Source organism: Arachis ipaensis, chromosome B3 (genome assembly GCF_059453495.1).
Source record: "Arachis ipaensis isolate K30076 ecotype BB chromosome B3, ASM5945349v1, whole genome shotgun sequence".
Classification (NCBI taxonomy): Eukaryota; Viridiplantae; Streptophyta; class Magnoliopsida; order Fabales; family Fabaceae; genus Arachis; species Arachis ipaensis.
In genome coordinates this window covers 41,855,687-41,866,569 of record NC_142438.1, presented here as the reverse complement: position 1 = coordinate 41,866,569, position 10,883 = coordinate 41,855,687, and positions in this window count along the sequence as shown.

Sequence of the window (10,883 nt, the reverse complement as noted above, 5' to 3'; positions counted from 1 at the left end):
TTTAATCTCAACTTGCCTATCCATGAGCGGGACAATGTCACCGTCCTCACCGTGGATGGGACAAAACCACCATCTCCACAACATCAATGAAATTCTCATTTCAAATCATAATCAAGATCAAAGTCAAAACCGCAATTATATATAATCATATTTCAATCATGATTCACATATATCCCCGACATAATATCAAAATATTTCATTTAACAAAATTCTTATCGGGGAATTACTCGATTCAATATGTTGAATTCACCCCCAAATTCTTTTCACTAAAAGACTCAAAAATCACCTTATTTCACTAATTCAAACCTTAATTGAAAATATAATCATTTTTGTTCTTAAGAAATTACTTTTAAATTCACTAAAAACTCCTCGAAATCAATTTTAACTTCTTTATAAGTTTAAAATAAAATTCTTTCCCAAAAGATTCAAATTATTTATTTTATTTCCAATTATAAATCTCAATTGAAACATAATCTCTTATTCTTAAATCAATCACTTAGTTACTTTAAATTAGGACTTATTAATTAAGCTACACGGCAAAGCCTTTAGACTTTAGGAGGGTGACAACCAATATCATCTTCCTTATTATTCAATTTAGTCCAAACTTATAAAAATTTCGACAGCAACTCTCCTAAAACTAGGACTTTACCACCCTTCAAGGGTTCCCTTCAAATATCTCTCAAACCCTTCTCAACCATTTCCAATATCAAACCAATTATGATATAAATCATTTTCATTATCAAATCATTTCCAATATCAAATTATTTCTGGCGACAAAGGCGCGGTGGCGCGGCTGGTTTCTCCTGCAACAGCAGCAGCTTCCCCTTAGCTTCAGGGTGGTAACGGCAACAAGCCTGGCTTCGACGGCGGCAAAAGTGGCGAGGACGAACTCCAACTCCTCCTTGCCCGTCAACAATGGCAGTGACGAAGATCTCGCCAGTGGCGGCGTGTAGTGTGGCGGTTACTTCCTCTCCTCCAGCTCGGCGACGATGGATCTTGGCGGCTCCATGGTGGTTCGGCAGCGACGGTGACTGGGCGCGACGCCTACCTCTTTCACTCGTGAGCTCTCTCTCTCTCTCTCTCTCTCTCTCTCTCTCTCTCTCACTTTGACGGTGACGGCGGCACTCAACCCTGCTGGTGCCGTCTCCCCTTCTCCTCTATTATTCTCTTCCCTCTTCCTCCCTCTTCGCAGCTCCCTCTCTTCCCTCTTTCTTTCTTTCTTTCTTTTTGTTGAGGGGAAGATGGTTGGTTTTAGAGTGTATGTGAAGTGAGAATGTGTGTTAGAGCTTTAGAGTTTGTTATGGATAAAAGAGGGTAATGGTAGTTTGGAAATTGTTAATAAAAATTAGGGATAATATAGTAATTGAAAACTAATTTTAATCCAACAATAATTATATATAAAAATACTAGTTGTTCATCAATTTACAATTTATTTTCAAATAAATACTCTAATTTTAGAATTAAAGATAATTAAATTAATTTTTTTATTCATGAAATAAGGTTCAAAACATAAATATTCAAATTAAAGCATATAAAATTCTCATTATTTTTCAACTACTAAAACTTTAAATTTTGAATACGAAAATTGCCCAATTAATATAAAAATATCTAAAAATATAATCTTGAGTAAATACAATAAATCATAAATAACTTATTATTTAATTTTAAAAAATCTGGAGTCTTACATCCTACGCCACTTATAAAAATTTTAGTCCTCAAAAATTAATACAAAACGAAAGAGATTTATATTACTTCACCTTTGAATAGATTTAAGGAAAAAGCAAAAAAGTCTCAGCATAGATACATATATATAGTTTCAAATACTAGGATATTCATATGGCACAAAATATAAGGGAAAAAGTGTGATGCAAAGCAGAAGCTACAAGGTAGGCTTAATGCAAAAGATTACATGGTTCAAACATGTGATAGTAGTGAAATGTAGCGAAAGGTTACAAAACACGTTGGTAATAAAATGACGGTATGACGTTCGGACACTGATCTCGTACCAACTTCAGAACTTTAACCGGACGTACCTTCTCTATTCCCAACCGTACTTTATCGAACAACTCATCTGAGGGTTCTCAACCTCATCAATCACTTTGCAAACCCACAATCGGTCACAAGCCTAACATCTACAAAACTTTTTCTCGAGAACCAAAGCTCCACAACATCCTGTGACATCACACACTTACAAGTTTCACCTTCCGCACCCACAAATCGTGTCCTAAGAACTAACGTATCACTTCCTATATCTAAAGGTCACATGTGACACCAACAGAATTCAAGACACATAACTGAGTAACCTCGAGAAGTAACTTCTAACGTTTTCCAAAACCCACAATTCGCGTTACCTATAACTTATATATCGTCTATGATAATCTATTAGTATTTTCATATAAACAAACTATTAGTGTTAAGTTGGCAAAACTTAATACCATGAAGTATGTATTGATAGACTAACGGCATTAATCAATAGACCGTCATGTGCTTAAAGCTCTAACTCTTGTCATTCGAACAAGACCTACTATATGATAGACACTCAGAGTATGCAACTGAAGCATAGTTAGTCTATTCTTTAGGCTCTATAGAAAAGACTGCTTTGATACCATAATGTAACACCCTTACTACCAGAATGTAACGCTTCCAGCTGCGCTACTCTGATAGGTAGGATATTACAATGACTTCTATATACTTAATAATGAAATAGGAACCTTTAACTCGAAACCATATTGCTATTTTTTTTTGAAAAACCATAAATACTTTTTACTTTGAAAAAAACATACATAGATACAAATTACAACACTTTACATATATATATATATATATATATATATATTGTTCCTAGGTTTGACTGAATTTCTTTTTTTCAGTAACATGATTTAAACATCCACTATCCATATATCACTTTTTTTTTTGGCTATTTGAAACTTTAGGCACACCTGAATTTACAACTAGATTTTCTTTAGATATTCAAATCTACTTGGATCCTTGTTGGTTGGTTTTTTAAACTTATTTTTTAAATCTTTAAGAACACATCTTTTGTAATTTCTTACAAACTGTCTTCTGATGTCTCTTAAAACCCTTCATTTGAGATTTCTTAAATAGTCTCTTAGGTTTATCACCATTCTATTTTTTGAATCAGAAATACTAATATTGCTTAGTATCATGTCTAAGTTTTTAGTATATATGGTAGAACTTCTCACTCATCCTTAATACTCAACATTCTAATCTTGCAAGACAATTTAGAGTGAACATAATCCTCCCACAATGATTTCGCAGGAGGTTTTAAGAGATTATAAAACCTAGGTGCTTTTAAATTAGGTTTTTTCGATATTTTTCAAATTAGTAATTCTCATTGCATCAAAAATCATCTCATTATATCTATTGTGATTAACCACTCAATTAACCTCTTCCATATTAATATCTCTTAATTTTAGACCTCCTCGAGGGACATTCACCCATGTTGGCTAATAATGCAAAATGATTGATCACATCCATAATAACTTCTCCGTATTTAGTTCACACCCAATATCTAGGTTTGAAACCATGCTAATACAAATGATTAGTTATATCGACATACATTTTCTGAAAACTTTGTAAGTTAACACTTACTACACAGATAAATAGAAAAACTATTTGACCTAAAAGTTCAATGATGAATAAATGTGAAAAGCATCCACACCACAAAAGTACTCCACTGTGATTTTGTAGTATGTTCATTCAATTTTTGGTTTATGTTGTTGTGAAAGAAACAAAACAATTGAGTTTATTGATATGATGAACTCAAGTTATTGATGAGAGAAGCGTTCAGAAACTCAAAATGATAAGAAAGAAGAGAGTAAAATTTGACGAGAAAGAAGATGTAGTGATTTGGAGATCCTCGCGGGGATTGTTTTGAATGGGGATCCGAAGGTGGAGAAATTTTTCTGTGGGGATTGGGATGGGGACTAAAATCCCCACGAGACGGGCGCGGAGACCCGAGCAGGGATCTCTGCCCCGTCTCTGAAGATTTTTTGAATTCTTGAATTTACTTAAATACCCTTAATTTATTTCTAATATAGGGATTTTTTAGTAATTTCACCTACTAAAAACCCTAATCCTACCTTATTGAATGTCTTCCCTTCTCTCCTACTACCCCATAGTTACTGCGCCGTCCCCAAGCCCCAACTCTCTAGTCCCAAAAGTTCAAAACTCCTATAGCTATGTCCACAGTCACAGCCATAGCACCATACCCCCTTGCCAGTCGCCACCGGCCACTCCTCCTGCTCAGTGCTTACCGTTACCACGCCGTCACCCTTACAGCTTCACCGCATCGTTCTCTCTCTTTGGACACGGCATCCTTCTCCTTTCCGCTCCTGCGTCTACGTGATTGCGTCCATTCTCGTCACTGTCGTTGCGTCCATTCTCCCCTCTCTGCTGTCGCATCCCACTGTTTCTCCCTTTTTTCGCTGCTCGTCGTCTATTGGAGAGCATCACTGTTGATGCTGCAGCAGCCATCGGTTGCCCCTCTTCTAGTCCTCTCCCTCCTCCCCATCCACTTGACTTCAGGTTTGATTTTCTCTCCTGCTATGTATCTGAAGCAATTAGACATATAGGGTTTATAATTATCAAATAGTTAGGGTTTGATATTCCTGCTCTGTATAATTTTTGTTATGTATTTTTTGAATTCTGAATATTGAATAATATGCTCTATTATGTGAACTTTTGTTGATTTATTGTAGTTTATAATTTATCCCTATCTGGGTTTTGTTCCCTTTTTACTGATTTATTGCAATTTAAAATCTTAATTTGTATAATTTCTATTATGTATTCTTTGTATAATCTTCGGTATTACGTATTCTTTTTGTTGATTTATTATAGTTTATAGTTTATCCCTCTCTGTTTTTGCCCTTTTTGCTGATTTATTATGTATGCTTTTATATTTGATTTAATTTTTTTTCTGAATTTTCTCTTTGTATCTGAAATTGAGAATCTAATTTAGTGTTTCTATATTGAATCTTAATTTAGTGTTTCTGTATTAAATCTTACTGTACAGGATGGATAGTTTTAACTCGACTCCTATTGAAAATAATAATAAGACAGAACCAACTCAAGGTGATGAGGGTCAAGCAACTAAAGTACATCTCTAAAAAAACAAAAGAGGAAGGACAAAAAGAAACATAAAAGGGAGGACAAGAAGTTAGCCAAAGCATGCAAACCAGTCCTAAGAAAAAAGAATTAACTTCCGAGGCTTGGAAACATTTTAGGAGGGAGAAAATAGATGGAAAGTGGAAGGCAATATGTAAATATTGCGAAAGAAAGATTGGAGGTGAGATAAAGCAAGGAACTACGCACTTGCATTATCACATTAGAATTTGCCCGATTCGTACCATTAGGGGACCAACACAATCAATATTGAAAAAGTACAACAATCAACAGGTTCGACAGGAATGGGAAGGCCAATGGATTCACTTTTGATTGGAAACTTCACATTTAGTCAAAAGGCAGCACGACTAGCACTTACGAGATAGGTTATTAGGAATGAGCACCCTATATCATTTGTTGAGTAAGAGGGTTTTTATGAGTTTATGGCTGAAAATCAACCTTTGTTCAAATTTTATAAAAAAAATACATTGAGAAGTGATGTTGAGAAGATGTATGAAGCTGAAAAGGCAAATCTTCTGAAATTATTGGGAAAAAATTCAAGTCGCATTGCTATAACTATTGACATGTGAAGTGTTGATTGTCAAAACAAAGGTTATATGTCAATTACAGCTCACTTTATTGATGATGATTGGAACATGCAATGTTGGCTTATGAGGTATTATTCTAATTCATTTGTGCTTTTAGTATCTGGTGCACGAATTGTGAATCACACTTTTCACAACTCGTACCACTGACCAGCAAGTGCATTGGGTCGTCCAAGTAATACCTCACGTGAGTAAGGGTCGAATCCCACGGAGATTGTTAGTTTGAAGCAATCTATGGTTATCTTGTAAATCTTAGTCAGGAAGTCAATTATGTTTATCAGTTGAATTGCAAATAAACAAGAGAGCATGGATTAAAGGTTACTTGTTATGTAGTAATGAAGAATATGTTGGAGTTTTGAAGATGCTTTGTCTTCTGAATCTCTGCTTCCTCTGTCTTCTTGTTCACGCACGCACGTCCTCCTATGGCAAGCTGTGTGTTGGTGGATCACCGTTGTCAATGGCTACCTTCCATCCTTCCAGTGAAAACTACGCTCACGCGCTCTGTCACAGCACGGCTAATCACCGGTTGGTTCTCGATCCAGTTGGAATAGAATCCCTTGATTCCTTTGCGTTTATCACTAACGCCCAGCCTTCAGGAGTTTGAAGCTCGTCACAGTCATTCAATCCTTGAATCCTACTCGGAATACCACAGACAAGGTTTAGACTTTCCGGATTCTCGTGAATGCCGCCATCAATTCTAGATTATACCACGAAGATTCTGATTAAGAGATCTAAGAGATACTCATTCAATCTGATATAGAACAGAGGTGGTTGTCAGGCACACGTTCATGGGTTGAGAATGGTGATGAGTGTCACGGATCATCACCTTCATCACAGTTAAGCGCGAATGAACATCTTAGATAGGAACAAGCGTGTTTGAATAGAAAACAGAAATACTTGCATTAATTCATCGAGACACAGCAGAGCTCCTCACCCCCAACAATGGAGTTTAGAGACTCATGCCGTCAAAGAGTACAAAGTTCAGATCTAAAATGTCATGAGGTGCAAAATAAGTCTCTAAAAGTTGTTTAAATACTAAACTAGTAGCCTAGGTTTACAAAAAATGAGTAAACTATGATGGATGATGAAGAGATCCACTTCTGGGGCCCACTTGGTATGTGCTGGGGCTGAAATTTAAGCAATTCACGTGCAGAGGCCATTTGTGGAGTTGAACGCCAGTTTTTGTGCCAGTTTGGGCGTTCAACTCCAGAATTGGGCAGAGAACTGGCGTTGAACGCCAGTTTACGTCGTCTATCCTTGTGCAAAGTATGGACTATTATATATTGCTGGAAAGCCCTGGATGTCTACTTTCCAACGCAATTGGAAGCATGCCATTTCGAGTTCTGTAGCTCCAGAAAATACACTTTGAGTGCAGGGAGGTCAGATTCCAATAGCATCAGCTGTCCTTTTTCAGCCTGAATCAGATTTTTGCTCAGCTCCTTCAATTTCAGCCAGAAAAATACCTGAAATTACAGAAAAAAACACAACTCATAGTAAAGTCCAAAAATATGAATTTTTACTAAAAACTAATGAAAATAGACTAAAAACTAACTAGAACATACTCAAAACTATATGAAATTAACCCTAAAAAGCGTATAAAATATCCGCTCATCACAACACCAAACTTAAACTGTTGCTTGTCCTCAAGCAACTAGACAAATAAAATAGAAGACTAATAGGTTGAGAAGCAATAATATCTCAGAGTTTTTGAGTGAAGCTCAGATTTTAATTAGATGAGCGGGACTAGTAGCTTTTTGCTTCTGAACAGTTTTGGCATCTCACTTTATCCATTGAAGCTCAGAGTGATTGGCATCTATACGAACTTAGAATTCAGATAGTGTTATTGATTCTCCTATTTCAGTGTGATGATTCTTGAACACAGCTATTTTATGAGTCTTGGCCGTGGCCCTAAGCACTTTGTTTTCCAGTATTACCACCGGATACATAAATGCCACAGACACATAATTGGGTGAACCTTTTAGATTGTGACTCAGCTTTGCTAAAGTCCCCAATTAGAGGTGTCCAGAGTTCTTAAGCACACTCTTCTTTTTGCCTTGGACCTTGACTTTAACTGCTCAGTCTCAAGTTTTCACTTGACACCTTCACGCCACAAGCACATGGTTAGGGACAGCTTGGTTTAGCCGCTTAGACCAGGATTTTATTCCTTTAGGCCCTCCTATCCACTGATGCTCAAAGCCTTGGGATCCTTTTTATTTGCCCTTGCCTTTTGGTTTTAAGGGTTATTGGCTTTTTGCTCTTGCCTCTTGGTTTTAAGAGCTTTTGGCTTTTTCTGCTTGCTTTTTCTTTTTCTTTCTATTTTTTTTCGCCTATTTTAATATACATATATATATTTTTTCCTGCAAGCTTTGTTCTTTGCTGCTTTTTCTTGCTTCAAGAATCATTTTTATGATTTTTCAGATTATCAATAACATGTCTCATGTTCATCATTCTTTCAAGAGCCAACATATTTAACAGTCTTAAACAACAAATTCAAGAGACATATGCACTGTTCAAGCATTCATTCAGAAGACAGAAAGCATTGCCACCACATTTAACTAATTAGAATTTTTTTTATTAAAACTCGAAATTTTATTGCCTCTTATTCAAAAGATCTTCTACTTTATTCATGTTTGCTGATGATGAGAAAAATAAACTATAGCTTAATTGGAGATAAAATCAAAATAGATACTAATTACTACTATATGACTCCTAAGGTTAACTTCTATAAGGACACTGTCACAGAGTTAAGGCAGAAATTGGAAATTAAAAACTTTTATTCTGGGGGAACGGGGGTTCCTCTGATCCTTGGGGTGCTTGGTCCTGCAAGAGAAGACTTTTGGCGCTTCAATTCCCTTAAGTCACGCCCTTGCTCCTCTTGTTCTTTAAACATATAGGTCAGCATTTGACTGTGTTCCTTCTGTTCTTTTATTATTTGCTCCATAGCTTCCCGTATCTTGGTAACAGACGTCTCAAGATACTCCCAGTATTCAGATTGAGGGATCTCTGAGAGGAATTCCTGTGCTCTCTTCTTGATGGGATCATCCTGTGCTTGTTGTTTTTCCATTGATGCTTTGGTGATTGGCTTCTCAACTGAGATATACTCAGTTATTCCCATCCTTACTCCAGCGTCCTTGCAGAGCAGAGAAATCACGCTTGGATAAGCCAACCTGGCCTCTTTAGAATTTTTGTTAGCAATTTTGTAGAGTTCAGCTGAAATCAGATGATGAACCTCCACTTCCTTTCCCATCATGATGCAATAGATCATCACTGCTCTTTTAACTGTGACTTCAGAACGGTTGCTAGTAGGCAACAGAGAATGCCCAATAAAATCTAGCCATCCTCTGGCGACTGGTTTGAGATCCTCTCTCTTGAGTTGATTTGGGACACCCTTTGTGTTGGTGGTCCACCTGGCTCCAGGGATACATATGTCCTCTAGAATCTTATCCAGGCCCTTGTCTGCTCTCATCATCCTCCTGTTGAAGGAGTCTGGATCATCCTTCAGCTGAGGTAGCTTTAAGATCTCCCTGATCCTGTCAGGGTGGGTATGAACAATCTTTCCTCTGACCACGGTCCGATAGTCATAGAGAGCAGTCCCAGATAGTTTCTGCTTGTCAGTTTGCCACATATTAGCATAGAACTCCTGGACCATGTTCCTTCCCACTTTCGTTTCAGGATTAGCTAGGACTTTCCAGCTCCTGATTCGAATTTGCTCCTGGATCTCTGGGTATTCATCTTCTTTCAGATCGAATCTAACTTCCGGGATCACTGATCTTAGACCCATTATTTTGTTATAATGGTCCGAATGTTCTTTAGATAAGAACTTCCCTTGATTCCAAAGTGGTTTTGGAACGCTCTCTTTCTTGCCTCTTGGAGTGGGTTGTTTTCCTTTGGGGGTCATGATCTTAGTGATTGCGGATAAACACACCAAACTTAGAGGTTTGCTTGTCCTCAAGCAAAAGAAGAGAAAGGAGAGGGATAGAAGGAGAGCTAGGGGCAATTGTTGATGGGAGAGGAGGTTGGCCGAACTCAAATTTATAAGGGGGGAGGGTGGGTTTTCGAAAAAAGAGATAAAGATATGATAAAAAGATTTATTTGGAAAAGATAAGATAGAAGATATGATAAGAGAAGATATAGTTTCAAATTGAGAGGATATGAAAGATTTTTGAGAAAGATAGATTTAATTTTTAAAAAAGATAAAGTGGAGGTTTTGAAAAAGATATTGATGGGTTGAAAAAGATAGATTTGTAAAAAAATTTTTGAAAAGAGTTGGATTGAATTTGCAAAGATGCCTGGTGCTTATGGATTAAAATACATTTGATATTTTTAGTGGTAGGGTTTTTAGAAATTATGAAATTTAGAAATCAGGGTTCTTGACATGTTTATGTAAGAAATCATGAATTGAAGTATGAAAATCAAGATTTAGAATGAAAAATTTTGAACAAAATTGAGTTTTGTCTCCTCCCTGCCATCCTGGCGTTTGAACGCCCAAACACTGCCTGTTTTAGGCGTTCAGTGCCCAATTGCTGCTCTCCTGGGTGTTCAACGCCCAGCTGCTACCATTACTGGCGTTCAACACCCAGTGGGTGCCCATTTCTGGCGTTGAACGCCCAGATTGCTACCATTACTGGCGTTTTCTTGCCAGTGAGCTCTTTTTCTCTGTTTTGTGTGCCGAGGTCTTCTGTAAATGATTCCTCACCTTAGTGTCAGTGAACTTTATATAAACAAATAAAAATAAAAATAAAAATAAAAATAAAAGTAGGGCAAAATGCTTAGAGGATTGTTGCCCCATGGCTGGGTTGCCTCCCAGCAAGCGCTTCTTTATTGTCTTTAGCTGGACCTTGCTGAGCTTTTAATCTAGCTTCAGCCTTGAGCATTCTTGCTCAATGTTGCCTTCAAGATAATGCTTGATTCTCTGTCCATTGACAATGAACTTCTTATCAGAATCAATATCTTGAAGCTCCACATAACCATATGGTGATACACTTGTAATCACGTATGGTCCCCTCCACCGGGATTTCAGTTTCCCGGGGAATAGCCTGAGTCTAGAGTTAAACAACAGAACCTTCTGTCCTGGTTCAAAGATTCTAGATGACAGCTTTCTGTCATGCCACTTTTTTTATTTTTCTTTATAAAGCTTGGCATTTTCGAAAGCTG